The 23,528-nt window shown below is 38.3% G+C and overlaps 1 long non-coding RNA gene across 2 annotated transcripts in view; it reads right to left on the reverse strand.

Moving 5' to 3' along the window:
- LOC126949258 (uncharacterized) overlaps positions 1-23,528 on the reverse strand; it is a 49,352-nt gene that overhangs the window by 18,801 nt on the left and 7,023 nt on the right. The window lies entirely within an intron of this gene.

Consider the following 23,528-nt stretch of genomic DNA (forward strand, 5'->3'; position numbering starts at 1 on the left):
TTTTGGGTTTTTGTTTTTTCCTCTTTTACAGCTGTGAGGAATTTTAGCCAATTCAGAGAGGCCTTGTTAACCATGCTTTGAAATTCTCATTAAGATTTGACCAAGTCAGGTAGGGTTGGTCAAATCTGAAAGGAGAAGGACCAGAACAAACAACAACAACAAAACCAACAATATGATTACTGAGCACTCTAAAGGGAAGGCGAAATTAAGATCAACTGGTTGTTAATCTTTAACTTTAGCCAAGACAAAACCCCAATTCACCTACTTATCTAGGAATGGGTCTCATACTGAAGACCGCTCTCTTCCACCCTGGAAACAGGAAAAAACTCAAACTCACCTTCCCTTCTGGAAGCAAAGTCAAACTCTAGAAAAGAGTGACCTCCCTTTCATCGTTGTGGAAGCAGGAAAAGTTGCCTCCTTTGTTGGAAGCAAGTAAAACTCCCCCTCCCCTGAACCAAGAAAAAGGAGTTTTACAGCAGAATAAACTTTAGATCTTGATCAAATTTGGAGGGATCAGGGATTTTCTGAAGGCGATGCTTCCAAGCCTCAGCAAATTATTCCATTGGTTTGAGCCATAAAGATAGCTCAAACTGGTACTAAGCAGCAACAGGAGATAAGTCAAAGGTCACGGGAACCTCCACTCAGAATCCCTTTGTGATTGCCAAATGTGAACTCCAAATATCTGAGACAAGTCTCTATCAATTCAGGAAGTTTATTTTGCCAAAGTTATGGACACGTGCTCATGATACAGCCTCACAAGGTCCTGACTACATGTGTCCAATGTGGTCCAGGCACAGCTAGTTTTATACATTTTAGGGAGATATGAGACATCAGTCAATTTATGTAAGATGTACATTGGTTTGGCACAAAAAGGCAGGACAACTCAAAGAGGCAGGGGCGGCGGCTTCCAGGTCATAGGTAGATAAGAGACAAACCAAACTGTTGCATTCTTTTGAGTTTCTGATTAGCCTTTCCAAAGGAAACAATCAGATATGCATTTATCTCAGTGAGCAGAGGGATGACTTTAAATAGAATGGGAGGCAGGTTTGCCCTAAGCAGTTCCCATCTTGACTTTTCCCTTTAGCTTAGTGATTTTGAGGTCCCAAGATTTATTTTCCTTTCACAAGGAGATGGTGCTAAACCATTAGAAACTGCCCCCATTATCTAATCATCCCCTATCAGGCCCCACCTCCAACACTGGGGATTATAATTCAACATGAGATTTGGACTGGGACACAACCAAACCATATCATTCCGCCCCCCTCCCTGCCCCTCCAAATTTCATGTCCTTTTCATATTGCAAAATACAATCATGCCTTCCCAACAGTCCCCCAAAGTTTTAACTCATTCCAGCATTAACTCAAGAGTCCAAAGTCCAAAATCCCATCTGAGACAAGGCTAGTCCCTTCTTTCTTTCTCTCTTTTTTTTTTTTTGAGACGGAGTCTCGCTCTGTCTCCCAGGCTAGAATGCAGTGGAGCAATCTCAGCTCACTGCAAGCTCTGCCTTCCGGGTTCACGCTATTCTCCTGCCTCAGCCTCCCAGCTAGTCCCTTCTTTCTATGGGCCTGTAAACTCAAAAACAAGTTAGTTACTTCCAAGATACAATGGGGGTATCTGACTGTTACTTTACCCACTGTGTTCTTTTTGTTTTCATTTTTTTTGTTTAACAGACTTTAATTTTTGAGCAGTTTTAGGTTTGCAGCATAATTGAGAAGAAATTACAGAAATTTCCATAAACACTCTACCCTGCTCACGAGTAGCCTCTCCCATTATAAACATCCCCCACTAAAGCAACACACTTGTTACAAATGATGCTCTTACACTGACATATCATTATCACCCAAAGTCCATAGCTCACATTAGGGTTCATTTTTGTATAATCTTGGTTTAGACAAATGTCTAATGAAATGTTTTCACTATTTTAGTATCATACAAATTAATTTTACTGCCTTTAAATCCTCAGTGCTCTTCTTGTTCATCTCTGTCTTCCCCCAACTTTTGGCATATACTGATCTTTTTACTATATACATAGTTTTGCCTTTTCCAAAATGTCACATAGTTGGAATCATGCAGTATGTAGTCTTTTTTGATTGGCTTGTTTCACTTGGTAATATGCATTTAAGTTTCCTCTGTGTTTTTTCCAGGCTCGATAGCTCATTTCTTTTTAGCACTGAATAATATTCCATTGTCTGTTCCACAGACAATCAACAAACTATTCCACAGTTTATCCATTCACCTACTGAGGGATATTTTGGTTGCTTCTAAGTTTTGGCGATTATGAATAAAGCTGCTATAAACATCGGTATGCAGGTTTTTGTGTGGACATTTTTCAACTCCATCGCGTAAACACCAAGGAGCGCAATTGCTGGATTGCATGAAAGTCTATTTAGTTTTGTAAGAAACTGCCCAACTGTCTTTCAAAGTGGCTATAACCTTTTGCATTCCCACCAGCAATGAATGAGAGTTCTTTGTTCCTCCACATTCTCACCAGCATTTGGTGTTGTGTTTTATGTTTTGGCTATTCTAGTTGGTATGTTGTGCTATCTCATTGTTTTATTTTGTATTTCCCTAATGACATACGATGTGGAGCATCTTTTCATGTTTATTTATCATCTGTATTTCCCTGATGACATATGATATGCAGCATCTTTTCATATGTTTATTTGCCATCTGTATATCTATAAGTGAGAACACACAGTATTAGGTTTTCTGTTTCTGCATTACTTTGCTTAGGATAATAACCTCCAGCTCCATCCATGTTGCTGAAAGGACATGATTTCATTCTTTTTTATGGCTATATAGTATTCCATGGTGTCTATGTATCACATTTCCTTTATCAAATCTACCATTGATGGGCATCTTCATTGATTATGTTGTTTGTTTTCTTGTTGGTTTTGTGTTCTTTGTACGTCTTGGATAATACTCATTTATCAGATATATCTTTCACAGTATTTTCTCCCAGTGTTTTTTTTCTCTTGACAATGTCTTTCAAAGAGCAGAAATTTTTACTTTTAATGAAGTCCAACTTACTAATTCTTTCTTTTATGAATTGTGCCTTTGGTGTTTATCTAAAAAGTGATTGCAAAGCCCAAGGTAATCTAGGTATTCATCAATGTTAACTTTTAGGAGTCTAAGAGTTTTGCATTTTAGTTAGTTCTTTGAGCCGTTTTGAGTTAACTTTTGCAAAGGATGTAAAGTTTGCATCTAGATTCTTTTTTTTATATATGTAGATGTCCAATTGCTCTTGCACCATTTGTTGAAGAGACTGTCCTTGCTCCATTGTATTGCTTTTCCTTTTTAATCACAGATGAGCAGTCTGTATTTATGTGGGTCTATCCCTGAGCTTCCTATTTTATTCTATTGATCTATTTGTCTGTTCTTTTGCCAATACCACACTGTCTTGACTACTTCAGCTTTATAGTAATGCTTGAAGTTGGGTAGTGTCAGTCCTTGACCTTTGTTCTTCTTCAGTATTGCATTGGCAATTCTGGGCCTTTTGCCTTTCCTTATAAACAAGGACCTTATCCACAACATTACTTGATGGGATTTTGATTGGGTATATTAGTCAAAGTTCTCTAGAGGGACAGAGCTAATAGGACAGATGTATTTATAAAGAGGAGTTTCTTAAGGAGTATTGACTGACATGATCACAAGGTCACGTCCTGCAATAGGCCATCTGCAAGCTGAGGAGCAAGGAAACCACTCTGAGTTCCAAAGCTGAAGAACTTGGAGTCTGATGTTCAAGGGCAGGATGCATCCAGCACAGAAGAAAGATGTAGGCTGGGAGACTAAGCCAGTCTAGTACTTTAACGTTCTTCTGCCTGCTTTTATTCTGGCCATGCTGGCAGCTGATTAAATCGTGCTTGCCCAGATTGAGGGTGGGTCTGCCTTTCCAAGTCCACTGACCAAATATGAACCTATTTTGGCAACACTCTCACAGACACACCCAGGAACAATACTTTGTATCCTTCAGTCTGATCAAGTTGACACTTAATATTAACCATCACATTGGGGTTACCTTGAATCCACAGATCAAGTCAGAATTTGCGGCCTCCTATCCATGAAATGAAATATCTCTCCACTTATTTAGTTCCTTAATTTCTTTCATCAGATTTATATAGTTTTCCTCATATAGATCTTGTACATTTTTTATATTTATTGCCTAAGTGTTTCATTTTTCAGCGTGCAAATATAATGGCACTGTGTTTTAAATTTCAAATTCTACTTGTTCATTGCTGGCATATAGGAAAATGACTGACTTTTTAATGCTAATTTTGTATCCTGCAACCTTGCTTTAATTGCTGTTCGTTCCAGGGGTTTTACCAATACTTTCAAATTTTCTACATAGGTATCATATCATCAGTGAACAAAAACAGTTTTTTATTTCTTTCTCAACCTATATAACTTCTTTTTATTTTTAAACTTTTTTAGTGAGGACTTCCAGTATGGTGTTGAAAAGCAATTGCAAGAAGGAAGATTTTTGCTTTATTTATAATCTTAATGGGAAAGCTTTGAGTTTCTCACCACTGAGTATAACATTAACTGTAGAGTTTTTTGTAGACATTCTTTCTCAAGTTGAAGAAGTTTCCCTCTACATCTAGTTTGCTGAGTTTTTTAATCATAAATGGGTATTGGAATTTGCCAAATGCTTTTCTGCATCTATTGATATGATCATGTTATTTTTCTTCTTTAGCCTGTTGGTGTGATGTATTACATTAATGGATTTTCAAATGGTGAATTAGCCTCACATATCTAGGATAAATCCCACTTGGATGTGGTATATAATAATTTTTATACATTGTTGGGTTTAATTGGTTAAATTTTGTTGATGATTTTGGCATCTATGTTCATGAGAGAAATTGGTTTATTGGTGGTTGTTGTTTTTTTTTTCCTTAGAGTATCTTTGCCTGGTTTTGGTAGTGTGTGTAAAGCTGGCCTTATGCAATGAGTTACCAAGTATTCCCTCTCATTCTGTCTTCTGAAAGAGATTGTAAAGAACTGGTAACAGTGGCTGGCAAGATGGTCAAATAGGAAAAGCTCCAGTCTGCAGTTCCCAGTGAGATCAATGCAGAGGTGGGTCATGTCTGCATTTCCAACTGAGGTACCCAGCTCATCTCATTGGGACTGGTTAGACAGTGGGTGCAGCCCATGGAGGGTGAGCTGAAGCAGGGTGGGGTGTTATATTACCCGGGAAATTCAAGGGGTCAGGGAACTCCCTCCCCTAGCCAAGGGAAGCTGTGAGGGACTGTGCCGTGATGACTGGTGCATTCTGGCCCAGAAACTATGCTATTCCCATGGTCTTCACAACCTGTAGACCAGGAGATTCCCTCAGATGCCTATACCACCAGGGCCCTGGGTTTCAAGCACAAAACTGGGCACCCATTTGGGCAGACACTGAGCTAGCTGCAGGAGTTTTTTTTTTTCATACCCCAGTGGCACCTGGAATGCCAGCAAGACAGAACTATTTACTCCCCTGGAAAGGGGGCTGAAGCCAGGGAGCTAAGTGGTCTAGCTCAGTGGATCCCAACCCCATGGAGGCCAGTAAGCTAAGATCCACTGGCTTGAAATTCTCGCTGCCAGTACACATTCTGAAGTCAACCTGGGATGCTGGAGCTTGGTGGGGAGAGGGGCATCTGCCATTACTCAGGCTTGAGTAGGCAGTTTTCCCCTCACAGTGTAAACAAAGCCACAGTATGTTCAAACTGGGTGGAGCACACCACAGCTCAGCACAACTGCTGTAGCCAGACTGCCTCTCTAGAGTCCTCCTCTCCGGGCAGGGCATCTCTGAAAGAAAGGCAGCAGCCTCACTCAGGGGATTATAGATACAACTCCCATCTCCCTCAGACAGAGCACCTGGGCGTAGGGGTGGCTGTGGGGGCAGATTCAGCAGACTTAAACGTTCCTGCCTGCTGGCTCTGAAGAGAGCAGTGGATCTCCCAGCACAGCGCTCTAGCTCTGCTATGGGACAGACTGCCTCCTCAAGTGGGTCCCTGACCCCATGCCTCCTGACTGGGAGACACCTCCCAGCAGGGGTTGACCGACAACTCATATAGGAGAGCTCCGGCTTTTATCTGGCAGGTGCTCCTCTGGGATGAAGCTTCCAGAGGAAGGAACAGGCAGCAATCTTTGCTATTCTGCAGTCTCCACTGGTGATACCCAGGCAAACATGGTCTGGAGTGGACCTCCAGCAAACTCCAGCAGACCTGCAGCAGAGGAGCCTGACTGTTAGAAGAAAAACTAACAAACAGAAAGGAATAGCATCAACATCAATAAAAAGGACGTCCACACCAAAACCCCATTCAAAGGTCACCAGCATCAAAGACCAAAGGTAGATAAATCCACGAAGATGAGGAAAAAACAGCACAAAAAGGCCGAACATTCCAAAAACCAGAACGCCTCTTCTCCTCCAAAGGATCACAACTCCTTGCCAGCAAGGGAACAAAACTTGATGGAGAATGAATTTGATGAATTGACAGAAGTAGGCTTCAGAAGGTGAGTAATAACAAACTCCTCTGAACTAAAGGAGCATGTTCTAACCCAATGCAAGGAAACTAAGAACCCTGAAAAAAGGTTAGAGGAATTGCTAACTAGAAGACCCAGTTTAGAGAAAAACATAAATGACCCGATGGAGTTGAAAAACACAGCACAAGAACTTCATGAAGCAAACACAAGTATCAATAGCCGAAATGATCAAGTGGAAGAGAGGATATCAGAGATTGAAGATCAACTTAATGAAATAAAGCATGAAGACAAGATTAGAGAACAAAGAATGAAAACGGAATGAACAAAGCCTCCAAGTAATACGGGACTATGTGAAAAGACCAAACCTACGTTGGACTGGTGTACCTGAAAGTGATAGAGACAATGTAACCAAGTTGTAAAACACTCCTCAGGATATTAGCCAGAAGAACTCCCCCAACCTAGAAAGACAGGCTAACATTCAAATTCAGGAAATACAGAGAACACCACAAAGATACTCCTTGAGAAGAGCAACCCCAAGACACATAATCATCAGATTCAAGGATGAAATGAAGAGAAAAAATGTTAAGGGCAGACAGAGAGAAAGGTTTGGTTACCCACAAAGGAAAGCCCATGAGACTAATAGCAGATATCTCTGCAGAAACCCTACAAGCCAGAAAAGAGTGGGGGCCAATATTCAACATTCTTAAAGAAAAGAATTTTCAACCCAGAATTTCATATCCAGCCAAACTAAGTTTCATAAGCAAAGGAGAAATAAAATCCTTTACTGACAAGCAAATGCTGAGAGATTTGGTCACCACCAGACCTGCCTTACAAGAGCTCCTGAAAGAAGCACTAAATACGGAAAGGAACAACCGGTACCAGCCACTGCAAAAACATGCCAAATTGTGAAGACCATCAACACTACGAAGAAACTGCCTCAACTAATGGGCAAAATAACCAGCTAACATCATCATGCCAGGATCAAATTCACATGTAAGAATATTAACCTTAAATGTAAACAGGCTAATGCCCCAATTAAAATACACAGACTGGAAAATTGGATAAAGAGTCAAGAACCATCCTGCTGTATTCAGGAGACCCATCACACATGCAAAGACACACACATAGGCTCAAAATAAAGAGATGGAAGAATATTTACCAAGCAAATGGAAAGAAAAAAAAAAAAAAGCAGGGGTTGCAATCCTAGTCTGATAAAACACACTTTAAACCAACAAACATCAAAAAACACAATGAAGGGCATTACATAATGGTAAAGGGATCAATTCAACAAGAAGAGCCAACTACTCTAAATATATATGCGCCCAATACAGGAGTACCCAGATTCATAAAGCAAGTTCTTAGAGACCTACGAAGAGATTTAGGCTCCCACACAATAATAGTGGCAGACTTTAACACCACACCATCAATATTAAACAAATCGATGAGACAGAAAATTAACAAGGATATTCAGGACTTGAACTCAGCTCTGGACCAACTGGACTTAATAGACATCTACAGTACTCCCCACCCCAAATCAACAGAATATACATTATCCTCAGCACCACATCGCACTTATTCTAAACTTGACCACATAAATGGAAGTAAAACACTCCTCAGCAAATGGAAAAGAACAGAATTCATAACAGTCTCTCAGACCACAGTGCAATCAAATTAGAATTCAGTATTAAGAAACTCACTCAAAACCACACAACTACATGGAAACTGAACAACCTGTTCCTGAGTGACTACTGGGAAAATAATGAAATTAAGGCAGAAATAAATAAGTTATTTGAAACCATTGGGAAAAAAGTCACAATGTACCAGAATCTTTGGGACACAGCTAAAGCAGTGTTTAGATGGAAATTTATAGCACTAAATGCCCACAGGACAAAGCAGGAAAGATCTAAAATCGACATCCTAAATCACAATTAAAAGAACTAGAGAAGTAAGAGAAAACAAATTCAAAAGCTAGCGGAAGACAAGAAATAACTAACATCAGAGCAAAACTGAAGGAGATAAAGACATGAAAATCCTTTCAAAAAAATCAGTGAATCCAGGAGCTGGATTTTTAAGAAGATTAACCAAATACATAGACCACTAGCCAGACTAATAAAGAAGAAAAGAGAGAAGAATCAAATAGACACAATAAAAATGATAAAGAGGATATCACCACTGATCCCACAGAAATACAAACTACCATCAGAGAATACTATAAACACCTCTACGCAAATAAACTAGAAAATCTAGAAGAAATGGACAAATTCCTGGACACATCCACCCTCCTAAGACTAAACCAGGAACAAGTCAAATCCCTGAATAACCCAATAACAAGTTCTGAAATTGAGGCAGTAATTAATAGCCTAGCAACCAAAAAAAGTCCAAGACCAGACGGATTCACAGTCAAATTCTGCCAGAGATACAAACAGGAGCTGGTCCTATTCCCTATGAAACTATTCCAATCAATAGAAAAAGAAGGACTCCTCCCTAGCTCATTTTGTATGAGGCCAGCATCATCCTGATACCAAAACCTGGCAGAGATGCGTACGAAAACCCAAAAGTTTCAGGCCAATATCCCCAATGAACATCGATGCAAATATCCTCACTAAAATACTGACAAACCGAATCCAGTAGCACATCAAAAAGCTTATCCACCACGATCAAGTCGGCTTCATTCCTGGGATGCAAGTCTGGTTCAACATATGCAAATCAATAAATGTAATCCATCACATAAACAGAACCAATGAGAAAAAACACATGATTATCTCAATAGACGCAGAAAAGGCCTTCAATAAAACTCAACACCCCTTCATGCTAAAAGCTCTCAGTAAACTAGGTAATGATGGAACGTATCGGAAAATAATAAGAGCTATTATGACAAACCCACAGCCAATATCATACTGAACGGGCAAAAGCTGGAAGCATTCCCTTTGAAAACCGGCACAAGACAAGGATGCCCTCTCTCACCACTCCTATTCAACATAGTACTGGAAGTTCAGGTCAGGGCAATCAGCAAGAGAAAGAAATAAAGGGTATTCAAATATAAAAAGAGGAAGTTAAATTGTCTCTGTTTGCTGACAACATGATTTTCTATTTAGAAAACCCCATCATCTCAGCCCAAAAACGTCTTAAGCTGGTAAGCAACTTCAGCAAACTCTCAGGATACAAAATCAATGAGCAAAAATCACAAGCATTCCTATACACCAATAATAGTCAATCAGAGAGCCAAATTATGAGTGAACTCCCATTCACAATTGCTACAAAGAGAATTAAATACCTAGGAATATAACTTACAAGGGATGTGAAGGACCTCTTCAACGGGAACTGCAAACCACTGCTCAAGGAAATAAGAGATTTCCTTGAAACGGAAAAACATTCCATCTCATGGATAGAAAGACTCAGTATCGTGAAAATGGCCATACTGTCCAAAGTAATTTATAGATTCAATGCTATCTGCATCAAGCTACCATTGACTTTCTTCACAGAATTAGAAAAAACTACTTTAAATTTCATATGGAACCAAAAAACAGCACACATAGCCAAGATAATCCTAAGCAAAAAGAACAAAGCTGGAGGCATCATGCTACCTGACTTCAAACTATACTACAAGGCTACAGTAACCAAAACATCATGGTACTGGTACCGAAACAGATATATAGGCCAAAGGAACAGAACAGAGGCCCCAGAAATAATGCCACACATTTACAACCATCTGATCTTTGACAAACCTGACAAAAACAAGCAATGGGAAAAGGATTCCCTATTTAATAAATGGTGTTGGGAAAACTGGCTAGCCATATGCAGAAAACTGAAACTGGACCCCTTTCTTACAACTTACACAAAAATTAACTCAAGATGCATTAGAGATTTAAATGTAAGACCTAAAATCATAAAAACCCTAGAAGAAAACCTAGGCAATACCATTCAGGACACAGGCATGGGCAAAGACTTCATGACTAAAACACCAAAAGCAATGGCAACAAAAGCCAAAATTGACAAGTGGGATTTAACGAAATTAAAGAGCTTCTGCACAGCAAAAGAAACTATCATCAGAGTGAAAAGGCAACCTACAGAATGGGAGAAAATTTTTGCAATCTAGCCTATCTGACTAATATCTAGAATCTACAAGGAACTTAAACAAATTTACAAGAAAAAAAAACCCCATCAACAAGTGACTGAAGGATATGAACAGACACTTCTCAAAAGAAGACATTTATGTGACCAACACACATATGAAAAAAAGCTCATCATCACTGGTCATCAGAGAAATGCAAATCAAAACCACAATGATATACCATCTCACGCCAGTTAGAATGGCAATCATTAAAAAGTCAGGAAACAACAGATGCTGGAGAAGATGTGAAGAAATAGGCATGCTTTCACACTGTTAGTGGGAGTGTAAATTAGTTCAACCATTGTGGAAGACAGTGTGGCGATTCCTCAAGGATCTAGAACCAGAAATACCATTTGACCCAGCCATCCCATTACGGGGTATATACCCAAAAGATTATAAATCATTCTACTATAAAGACACATACACATGTATGTTTCCTGTATGTTTACTGCAGCACTGTTCACAATAGCAAAGACTTGGAACCAACCCAAATGCCCATCAATGATAGACTGGATAAAGAAAATGTGGCACACATACACCATGGAATACTATGCAGCCATAAAAAAGGATGAGTTCATGTCCTTTTCAGAGACATGGATGAAGCTGCAAACTATCATTCGCAGCAAACTAACACAGGAACAGAAAACCAAACACCATACGTTCTCACTCATAAGTGGGAGTTGAACAATGAGAACACACGGACACAGGGAGGGGAACATCACACACTGGGGCCTGTTGGCGGGGTGGGGACTAGGGGAGGAACAGCATTAGGAGAAACACTGAATGTAGATGATGGGTTGATGGATGCAGCAAACCACCATGGCACGTGTATACCTATGTAACAAAACTGCACGTTCTGCACGTGTATTCCAGAACTTAAATATAAAAAGAAAAAAAAAAAAAAGAACTGGTATCCTTTTTCCTAAATGTTTGGTAGAATTAATCAGTGAACCCCTTGGGCCTGATACTTTCTGTTTTGGGAGGTAATTAATTATTGATTTGATTTTTTTTAAACCAGATATAGGCTTCTGCAGATTATCTATTTCTTCTTGCCTGAGTTTTGGCCAACTATCTCTCAAGGAATTGGTTCATTTCATCTATATCATCAAATTTGTGGGCATAGACCTATTCATAGTGTTCCTTTAATATCTTTTTAATCTCCATGGGATCTGTCACGATGTTCCTTCTTTCATTTCTAATATTAGTAGTTCGTGCCTTTTTTTTTTTTTTTTTTTTTTCAGTTAGCCTGGCTAGAGGTTTGTTGATTTTGCTTTTGTTTTCATTGATTTTTTCTATTATTTCCTGTTTTCAATTTCATTGATTTCTGGTGTAATTTTTATTTCTCTTCTGCTTACTTTAATTTGCTCTTCTTTTTCTAATTTCCTAAAGTAGAAGCTTAGATGTTTTAGACTTTTCCTCTTTTCTAACATATGCATTCAATGCTATAAATTTCCCTGTAAGCACTGCTTTTACAGTATCTGTGAATTTTAATAAATTGTTTTCATTTTATTTTCTTTAAAATAGTTTTAATATCTCTTGAGATTTCCTCTTGACCAATTTGTTATTAAGAAGTGCATTGTTTAATTTCCAAGTATTAATGGGTTTTCCAGCTATCTTTCTGTTATTGGCTTCTAGTTTAATTCTATCATGGTCTGGGAGTAGACATTGTATGATTTCTATTTTGAATTTGTTATAGTGTGCCTTATGGCCCAGAATGTGATCTTTAGTGAATGTTCCAGGTTAGTTTGGGAAGAATTAATATTCTGTTGTTGGATGAAGTAGTCTACAGATGTCCATTATATTCAGCTGATTGATGGTATTGTAGAGTTCACCCATATCCTTACTGATTTTATGTTTGCTAAGTCAGTCAATTTCTGACAAAGCAGAGTTGAAGTATCCAATTATAACAGTGAATTAATCTTTTCTCCTCAGAATTGTATCAGTTTTTATGTATGTGTTTTGATTTTGTGTTGTTAGATGCAGATGCATTAAAGATTGTTATGTCTTCTTTGGAGAATTGACCCCTTAATCATTATGTAATGACCCTTTTCATACCTGATAACTCTCCTTGCTCTGAAGTTTCCTCTGTCTGAAATTAATATAGCTACTCTCACTATGTTTTGACTAGTTTTACCATGGCATATCTTTCTCCATTCATTGACATTTAAATTATATGTGTTTTTATATTTAAAGTGAGTTTCCTAGAGACTACATATATTGGGTCTTGATTTTTGAGCCACTCTATCTTTGTATTTTAATTGGTATATTTAAGCCATTAACATTGAAAGCAATTGTGAATACAGCTAGATTAATATCTACTATATTTGCTACTGTTTTCATTTCATTGAACTTGTCCTTTGTTCTGATTTTGCTCTTCCAGTCTTTTTCTGCTTTTTGTGGTTTTAATTAAGCATTTTCTAGAATTCAATTTTCTGTTATTTCTTAACCTCTCAGCTATATTTCTTTAAAGAAATTCTGGGGGTTGCCCCAGAGTTTACAATCTACATTTACAACTAATCTAAGTCCATTTTTCATCACGCTATATAATTTCATGCATAGTGTGGGTACCTTGTAATAAAATAATCCTAATTCTTCCCTTTCATCCCTTGTATTATTGCTTGTATCATTCATTTCACTTATACATAAGCATACATAATTACATAACTGAATACATTGTTGATATTCTTATTTTGAACAAACTGTTATATTTAAGATCAATAAAGAAAAAATAAAAGCTTTCATTTTACTTTCTGTTATTCTGTTTCTTTTCTGGGGGGCGAGGAGGTGTGGGGATGAAGTCTCACTCTATCGCCTAGGCTGGAGTGCAATGGCATGATCTTGGCTCACTGCAACCTCCACCTTCACCTCCCGGGGTTCAAGAGATTCTCCTGTCTCAGCCTCCTGAGTAGCTGGGACTACAGGAGTGTGCCACCAGGTCGGGTTCATTTTTTGTATTTTTAGTAGAGATAGGATTTCTCCATGCTGCCCAGGCTGGTCTTGAACTCCTGGACTCAAACGATCCACCCACCTTGGCCTCCCAAAGTGCTGGGATTACAGGCGTGAGTCACCACAACTGGCCAAATGTACCATAATGATGTAAAATATTAATAATAAAGAAAAGTGGGCCAGGAGCAGTGGCTCATACCTGTAATCCCAGCACTTTGGGAGGCTGAGGCGGGCGAATCACCTGAGGTCAGGAGAGTGAGACCAGACTGGTCAACGTGGTGAAACCTTGCCTCTACTAAAAATACAAAATAATTAGCTAGGCATGGTGATGTATGCCTGTAATCCCAGCTACTTGGGAGGCTGAGGCAGGAGAATGACTTGAACCCGGGAGATGGAGGTTGCAGTGAGCCAAGATTGCACCACTGCATGCCAACCTAGGAGACAGAGCAAGACCCTGTATCAAAAACAAACAACAAACAACAACAACAACAAAACATTATGGTGCATTTGTCACAATTAATGAACCAATACTAATATATTATCATTGATTGATGTCAATACTTTATTCAGATTTCCTTAGCTTCTACCTAATGTCTTTTCTTCTGTTCCAAGATCACATCCAGGATACCACATTATATTCAGTAGTCACGTCTCCTTAGGCTCCTCTTGGTTGTGGTAGTTTTTCAAACTGTCCTTGGTTTTGATGACTTTGGCAGTTTTGAACATTACTGTTCAGGTATTTTGCACAATTTGTCTTGATTGAGATTTGCCTATTTTTTTTTTTTTTTGAGACGGAGTCTGGCTCTGTCGCCCGGGCTAGAGTGCAGTGGCCAGATCTCAGCTCACTGCAAGCTCCGCCCCCCGGGTTTACGCCATTCTCCTGCCCCAGCCTCCCGAGTAGCTAGGACTACAGGCGCCCGCCGCCTCGCCCGGCTAGTTTTTTGTATTTTTTAGTAGAGACGGGGTTTCACCGTGTTCGCCAGGATGGTCTCGATCTCCTGACCTCGTGATCCGCCCGTCTCGGCCTCCCAAAGTGCTGGGATTACAGGCTTGAGCCACCGCGCCCGGCCAAGATTTGCCTATTTTTTTTAAACAATTAGACTGGGCTAATATTTTTTGGAAGGAAGACCATAGAAGAAATGTGGTATTATCATCACATCACATCACATCAAGGCTACATACTATCAAATATGGTTTATCACTATTGATGTTAACCTCAATCACCTGGCTTAAGGTCATATTTGCCAGGTTTCTCCACTGTCAAGTTACATTTTTGGTCTCTTTTTCCAACACTCTAGTTTTTGGAAGAGTTTTCCCTTACATTTTTAACTGATTATTTTCTATATAAGTGAAGCTTATTGATTTTAGTATTTACATATTATTTAAAGTAACACTAAATTATAAAGAGTAGACAGTCATCAAACAGTTGCCAATTACAAAATATCAATGAGAAATTAGAGTACCACTATTAATAATGCACAAGAAAATATATTTTTCCAATCTCATCTTAAAAAAATACTTACTTTGCTATTCAAAGTAAATGCCAGGTTATGAGACCCACAGAAAGTCACCCTGATTAAAATGTGATTCATTTAGAAGTGTTGATGTATGGTAAGCAATATTCTGTTCAGCTCCATACCTATTATCGTGGATTATTTTTCACTCTTAGCTAAATATTTTAGTTACTCTCTGTATTTGTTATATACTATTGTACAAAAAATTATCCCTACAGTTTAGTGGTTAACACATCAAGCATGAATTACCTCACAGTTTCTGTGGATCAGGAATGTGGACATGGCTTAACTGGGTCCTCAGCTTCAGGATCTCTCACAAGCCCACAATCACGGTGTCAGCCAGGGCTATCGTCATTTCATGCTTCAACTGAGGAAGAATCTGCTTCCAAGCTCACTGTTTGTTTGCAGGCTTCCGTTTCTTGTGGGCTATTGAACTCAATAGGAGAGCCTCAGTCCCTTGCTGGGAATTGGCTGGGAATTGGCTGGGGTTCACCTTCAGTTCCTAGCCATATGAGTTTCTCCAAAATTGTAGCTTGCTTCATCAATGTGAGCAACCCAAAAAGGCAAGATGGAATGAGAGAGTGCCCGCAAGAAAGAGAAAGCTAGCAAGACTGAAGTAGTAGTCTTTCCTAACTTAATTATAGAAATGACAGTCCATCAGTTTTACTGAATTCTATCTATTCTGGAAGAGGGTGATTAAGTCCACACCATACTCAAGGGAAAGGGATGACACCAAGGTGTGACATTGGAAACGATGTCATAAACTGCCTACCACTTTATCCCTGTGATGTTCCTTCCTATGGGAGGATTCTATATCTCTTTCTATTGAACAAAGGAATGACTATGTGACTTGCTTTAAGCTCATGAACTCTGGACAAAAATAACACATTTTATAATGTTTTAAGGTATTCAAATGCCCCTATTATAAAAATTACCTCAGAGAGGCTGAGACTTCTGGAATGGTGGAGTGAAGAGATTGGCAAATCTTATCCCCAAAAAGCAAAAATAAAATTGGACACTTGAAAAAAACCTTCCAACTATCAAAATCAACCAAAGGCTTACAAATAACTCAAAAACTTATATTTAAGAACTACTGAACCTTGGGTAAGAATGGTGTTATTTAATGGCATTTTAGCCCACACCACCTTAGGACAGGATGGACCAGGAAAACCATCATCTTTACTGCCAAAGTGGACTGACTTTTTTGGAGTAGAGTCAGAAGTCCCCATGTCCAGGACATTGTCAAAAACAACAGTGATCTTGGTGACAAATAATTGGGGAGGGATGACATCACAGCTAGCCTTAGGGTGTGATTAAGCTTAGAGCAAGCAACAGATTAGCGGACTATCCAGAAATTTAATGGGAAAAAATGAAGAATGAGACAGCTTTCCTTATACTAAACACAAAATTAACTCAAAATGGATCATAAACCCAAACATAGAAATGAAAGCTATAAAACTTCTAGGGAAACACGTAATAGAAAATCTTCATGGCCCTGGAATTTCTTGGGTTGGGCAAAGATTTCTTAGATATAACATCAAAGGCATAATGCATAAAAGAAAAAAATGATAAATTGGATTTCATAAAAATTAAAAAATTCTTGTCCCTCAAAAGACACTTAAGAAAAATGAAAAGACAAGCCACAGACTGGCAGAAGATATCTGCCAATCACAGACTTAATAAAAATGTTATCCAGAATATATAAAGAACTCTTATAATTAAATAAGAAGATAACACACAAAAGAGGCAAAGAATTTGAATAGACATTTCACCAAAGACATGGCTGATAAGTACATGAAAAGAGGCTCAATCACATTAAGTCATTTGAATTAGAAAATGCAAATTAAAACTGTAATGAGAAACCACTTCCTACTTATTAAAATGGCTATAAAAAAAGACAAACAAAAATTAGTGTTGGTGAAGATATGGAAAAACTGTAACCCACATATGTTGCTAGTAGGAATATAAAATGACTTGTCACTTTGTAAATGTTTAACAGTTTCTTAAAAAGTCATAAAAACTACTGACATGCCACAGCACAGATGAACCTCAAAAACATGCTAAGTGAAAGAAGTCAGACATAAAAGATTACATATATGTTTTCATTCATACGGAATATCTATAAAAGGCAAATTTTTAGACGGAAAGCAGATTCATTATTTTCTAGGGTTGGGTGTAGCAATGAAGATTCACTGCAAATGGACTCAGGAGATGTTTTGGGGGTGATGGACATGTTCTAAAAGTAGACTGTGGTGGTCAGTTGCACAATTCTGTAAATTTACTAACAAACATTGAATTGTACACTAAGAATGGCTAAATGTATGGAAATTATACTTCAATAAAACTGTTATTAAATGATCAGTTATGTTTCAGATAGGAGGTGTTTCAACAGCCTGGGTCCCAGAATGAACACACATAAGGAGGAGAGTGCAGGAAACTCATGATGGATGTGAACAAGAAAATAACATTTGTTGTTGTAAGTCACTGAGATTGAGATTTGGGAATCATTTTTTACCCTAGCATAACATAGTTTATCCTGACTGCTAGACTTACCTTTCTGAGAAATAAAATGTATCATTACATATTGATGTTAAATTCTTCAATGGAGAGCTCTATTTGAGAAGTAAAATTATTATAAGTGCATTTTCTATAATTTCATAACATAACTTTATGGTTCCTTGAGTTAAAATATAAACTTTCTGTTACATCTTTTTAGGTTTCATGCAACTCTGAGTCATATGACAAAATTATTTACATATATTTGCATAGCACTTTACCAAGAGTTGGGAATATATTAATGAACAATATAGACATGGCCCCTACCTTCACAAAGCTTATAGTTAAAAAAAAAAAAACAATGTTTATTATCTGTGTGCTTTATATAATTTATTTTAAAACAACTATATATTTATTTTCATGTTCCATGATAGTTTTTAAAATAAAGGAAGTAGATGATTGTTCTTTCAATTTAAACTTCTGTGACTATCACTTCTCATTTGCCAGATAATTTTTACAATGCATATTTTAATTCGTATTCATTTTTTATTTCTACCAGCAGATGGAACCCTTTAGATTTATTTTGTCTCCAATAGCACTATATAAACTTTTGTGATTTATTCTAATTTTTAAGAATTCTTTTTTCTTTGATTTAATATTTATTTCTATAACACAAATTAATGATAATAGGCAAAGATAGTCATTCTACATTCCAAAAAAGCACCTCCACATTAACAAAATTCATATCAGCATATTCAATTAAAGAATATTCAATTAAATATTCACCTATTCACCCTATCACACTCCCCTAAATCCCCACATTCACACATACACACAAAAAATTGCAAGTCACATGGTCTCAGGGAAAACACTGCATTCTTTAAGGTGTTACGGTACTTTGCAGAAACATTTGTATGCATCTCTGCAAAGGTGTAGAGCAAACGACCTATTCTAGGAGCAAAATCACACCAGAATGTGGCACTCCAAAGAATGGTCAAAAAGCAGCTCTCCAGCTTTGTGGTAGCTTCTCCCTCTGCACACAGCACCACTTGAGTTAAACCATGGTTGCTGGTTTGAGGCAAAACAGCACAGGAAAAAAGATGACTTCTATAAGAAACCACAGGCTGGACATGGTGGCTCATGCCTGTAATCCCAGCACTTTGGGAGGCCGAGGTGGGCAGATCACTTAAGATCAGGAGTTCGAGACCAGGCTGGTCAACATGGAGAAACCCTGTCTCTATTCAAAACACACAAAAAAACTAGTCAGGTATGGTGGTGCATGCCTGTAGTCCCAGCTACTAGGGAGGCTGACACAGAAGAATAGCTTGAACCTGGGAGGTGGAGGTTGCAGTGAGCAGAGATTGCGCCACTCTACTCCAGCCTGGGTGACACAGTGAGACTCTGTCTCAAAAAAAAAAAAAAAAAAAAAAAAAAGGAAGTAACAGATAAGCTTCTGTGGCTGTTTCACTTAATACCTCCTTAGGGAATCCTCTCCCTTAAGACCTAGTCTAAGCTCTAAATGCTAAAAGATACTATCTGTTTCTCAGGGTTCTTAGGGCTCATATCAGACACTGAAGAGTAATTCCATACTATTAGGTATTAGCTAATGTTTGTCGAAGAGACCTGCTTAGCCTGGATGAGGATGGGCATGCAAATGAAACCTGGAGTTGGAATGGTCACATGGTATGTCTAAAGAGATTGGCCTGAGGCTTTTTCAGAATTCTCCCTTATGTCAGTTCCAGCATTATGTAGGAGGTAGTAGGTTAATTCTAACATACATGATATGGTTAGTCTTTGTGTCCCCACACAAATCTCATCTTGAATTGTAATCCTCATAATCCCCATGTGTCGAGAGAGGAATCAGGCGGGAGGTGATTGGATCATGGGACAGTTTCCTCCATGCTGTTCTTGTGATAGTGAGTGAATTCTTATGAGATCTTATGGTTTTATAAAGCAGTTTTCCCTGCTGTTGCTGGCTCTCTCTTTCTTGCCACCACATGAAGTCTTTGCTTCCCCTTCACTTCAACCATGATTGTAAGTTTCCTGAGGCCTCACCAGCCATGCAGAACTGTGAGTCAATTAAACCTCTTTTCTTTATAAATTACCCAGTCTTGGGTAGTACCTTTATAGCAGTGTGAAAATGAACTAATACAATGCCTAAGCAAAGCATGCAAATGAAGAGTTCAACTAAACTTGGCAAGTCTCCTGAGAGTGCATGGTGCAAGAATAACACAAATAAATACAATATCTGAGATTGGCACTGGAATAAGTTTATGGAGAAAACTTGAAAGAATATAATTGTCAGGAAAAATAGAAACTCAGAAGTGTTTTGTGTTGATAGACAACTAAAGATCAGATGAGACAAAAGCTGTCTCTGAAGATGCCAGGGCTGACACATGACAACCTATGCCAAATTCTTCCTCCATCCCTATTCCCCATTCCTTGGCATTTTACAAGTCTCACGGTCACTGAATCTGCACTGGGAAAACACAGCTGTAACTCCAAAATGATTGAGTTTCCAACACTCAGCAGAATGGTGTCTCATAATCAAAATTAAGTTCAGTTGAGAAACATGATAATAGTTATATTTCTTGCAAGCTGCCTGTGTTGACTGACACTCAAGCCCAAATTCCCATAACTTTCTGATACCCCACTATTAGGTATGACACCAATCACTACAACCTCCAGCCCCCATGAAAAATATATTCAGAATTGATGGGAAAATTTGAGGTTAAAAACATGTCTACACAGTATTAATGTTTCCAAATAGTTGTTCTATTGATGGAAATAATTTTGCATCATGTGTTTTAGTTGGTAGTAAAAGGAAGCCCAAATAGTTGATCCATAAGCTCTCTATGGTCACATCCTCATCAGATTGACCAAATTTATAGGCAGAATAGCAGCAGACCCAAGTTTCTGTATTTATATTTCTTACTTGAACTTCATGATGAAAAACATAAAACTGTTCTGAGTTATTTTAACATTAAACACATTCATCCTTGGAATTGGAAAATGCTAATGCTTTCCTACGCCCATATGCTGAATAAAATTGAAAGTAAACAGAGCTAGCATATTTTGGGAATTGCTACTATAGTCATCAAAGCAATTAAAAACTCATTTCAAGGTGGTTATTATAGTAGTATTTGTTGTTATTTATATGTCTCAAGTGGGGTACTTCTGTAGTAGTATATTATACCACATATATTACTAGCATAAAAACCAAGAAAACTTATCTATTTCATAAATATCAGGATTAGTCCTTAAGGCCTAAAATTTTCAGCTCCAACATCTTAAGGATGAAGTCTTTCCTGTACTATCACGAGTTTAATATTTTGAAATAAAATTGCATTTATGGTCATAAAAGTATAATAGATTAAGAATAATAATGTTTGATTATTTGACTCATACCTACATGAATTTCCATTCCATTTATTTGATTAGATTGCCATAACCTTCTCATAAATTAAAAGTCTTTGAAAGAATTAATAGTACAATTTGTCCCAGACTATAACATTGCTTACTCTGTCTGATATATTTGTTTACCAAGGTAGAAAGAGGAAAAAATAAGCTCTGTTGTAAGAATCTTATTTCCGTTATGCTAAATATTATCTTAAAATTCTTAATAGAATAAGACTTTGCTATAAAGTTTCTCAGTAGGTTAATGTTTTCCCATACTTATATAACTGTTTTTATATGAGAATTTGTCTCTTCAACCACGGGGTAAACACATGAAGGACAGAGAAAAAATGTTGTACATTGTTCTTTACACCTCTAGGTATCATACACTTTTGTAGGTCTGAGCTATACTTTATGCCTGGGAAAATCTTATTCTACATCTCAAGGAGCTTTATGCGTACTCCTCTCTTTTCCTTGCTAACATGCGATCCATAGAGTGCCAACAGAAAGTGCTATTTACATAAAATTAAGCCAAAATTACTGAGCAGCTTGTGACAGGCAAATCACAAAAGTGGCTGACATCCTTACAAATGCCCTAAGCATCTTCGTGGTGACCATTCATTTCCTGTGAAAGAATGAAAGTCTCTGTATAGTCTAAACCTACTCCATAACAGCCACACTGACATTTCCAACCAATCTCATAAGGCCAAGATTCTTCCCCAAAAGGAGTCCTGATCTTGGATTCTGGGTTTTGACCTGGGTCACACCTCATACTCTGTGTGTATTTCCTGATTCTGTCAAATAGATATGTAGTCCTACATTTCCCACAGCTTTCCATGAATGCTGCCTGATATTATGGAAACACATTAGAAGGTCTCAGCTACCAATAAATAGACTTGCCCTTCTAATAGATGCCTGGGCTCCTTTCCTTGTGGTTTTAACCCCTGGTTTTCTATTTCATTGGATTTATCAGCTAAACTCAGAGTCTAGAGCAACAGGGATTGAAATTTTTTGTATATGTACTTACATAAAAATATACCATCTCCTTCATCAGAGGTTTTGGTCTGATGAGTCTTGTGGGTTGTTTACAGTCTGTCTTGCGCTTTAAGGGAATCACCTGTTTGCTGGAGTGAAGTCTGTGGCAGCTTGAGGGCTTGTTATGGCCACATCCCCATTCTGGTTAAAGCTAATAAATTTACAGACTCATTTTGAGCAAATCTGCCTATGTCAGTTAACTGTTGCTATTTGACAAAGGACCCCTAAATCTCGGTATTTATTGAGCTCATACATCAGTTGGTTCACTAGAGGTTAGCTGATCTAGAGTGGGCCCATAGGGGTGATCCAGCTGAAACACTTACGTATACCCTACATGTCTCTCATTCTTTTCCTGGCCCAGAAAGCTGGTACAGGCATGTTTTTCCCTTGGCAATGGCAGAAATGCACAAAGATAAGGAGAAACATACAAGTCCTCTTCACTGAGACTCTCTACTGGCATGTTACCACTTCTGTGTACTTCTGTGTCATTCTTTTGGCCAAAATAAGTCACATGACCAAGCACAAAACTTAATCAAATAATGAGGAAATATATTCTGCCTTTCAGCAGGAAGAATGCAAAGTCCCATGGCAAATGGCACAGATACAGAATGACTAAATAACTCCATTAATGCAAATTACCACACTGCCACAGCTTTTCCTTGCTGTGAACCACAGGATTACACTCCTTCATACCACTGACTGAGTCAGGAATCAGTATCTGATCCAAGAGCAACCTTCTACTGTGGCTATCAACTTATGAGGTAGCCCAATACAAGAGTTCTGTCCAATAAGAGAACTTGGTTTCCACCTAGGTGCTTAGAATAACCAAACCATGGAAGTGCAAAGCTGTTGGTGAATATGGCTTCCACCAGCGGACAGAGAAGCAAAGGAAATTAATATGTACCTTTCCTGCAGTGGTAAGAAACTGTACTTCTTAACTCGTCTCTTTGCTAGGGAGCTTCCTGTCTAATTTCTGTGAGGCAGGAAGTGGCCAAAAGTCAGCTTACGTTAATCTCTACCCTGAGACATATCTTTGTGTAAAGACCCACCCAGTGGTGAGAAAAAACTGCTCCTGGCCTCACCTCCAGAACCAGAAAATTAGTTCTACTCAGATTAATTAAATGCTATGAGTGTTTTTGGGCTCCCAATCAAATTTTTTAAAGTTATACTAAAAAATGGGTAAAGATAAGGCCTACTTGTAGTTATTATCCAGGCCAATACTTTTATATTAGATTCTCTCCTCCCTACTCTTTTAAATTAGATTATTGTTGATCATTCAGGACATGGTGCCAATCCCTCCTTGGTGTGAAGTCTCATTAGGTTATCAATTCCATATCAAATACTTTCTTCTTTGATCTCCCAGAGAATTTACTAGCTGTATGCTTACTGAAATTTCTGTGTTGGTTATGGGGCCCCTGCCACACACTAACACACAGCACTGTGGAAGGGGCATCCCAAGGGAGTTGTGTCCGTCATCAGAGATCACACTCCACTATCCCCAACTCTGAGAAACACCCCTGGCCACAGATAAGGAAGTCAGGAACGGTCACCTGACACAACACCAGCTA

Source organism: Macaca thibetana, chromosome 2 (genome assembly GCF_024542745.1).
Source record: "Macaca thibetana thibetana isolate TM-01 chromosome 2, ASM2454274v1, whole genome shotgun sequence".
Lineage (NCBI taxonomy): Eukaryota > Metazoa > Chordata > Mammalia > Primates > Cercopithecidae > Macaca > Macaca thibetana.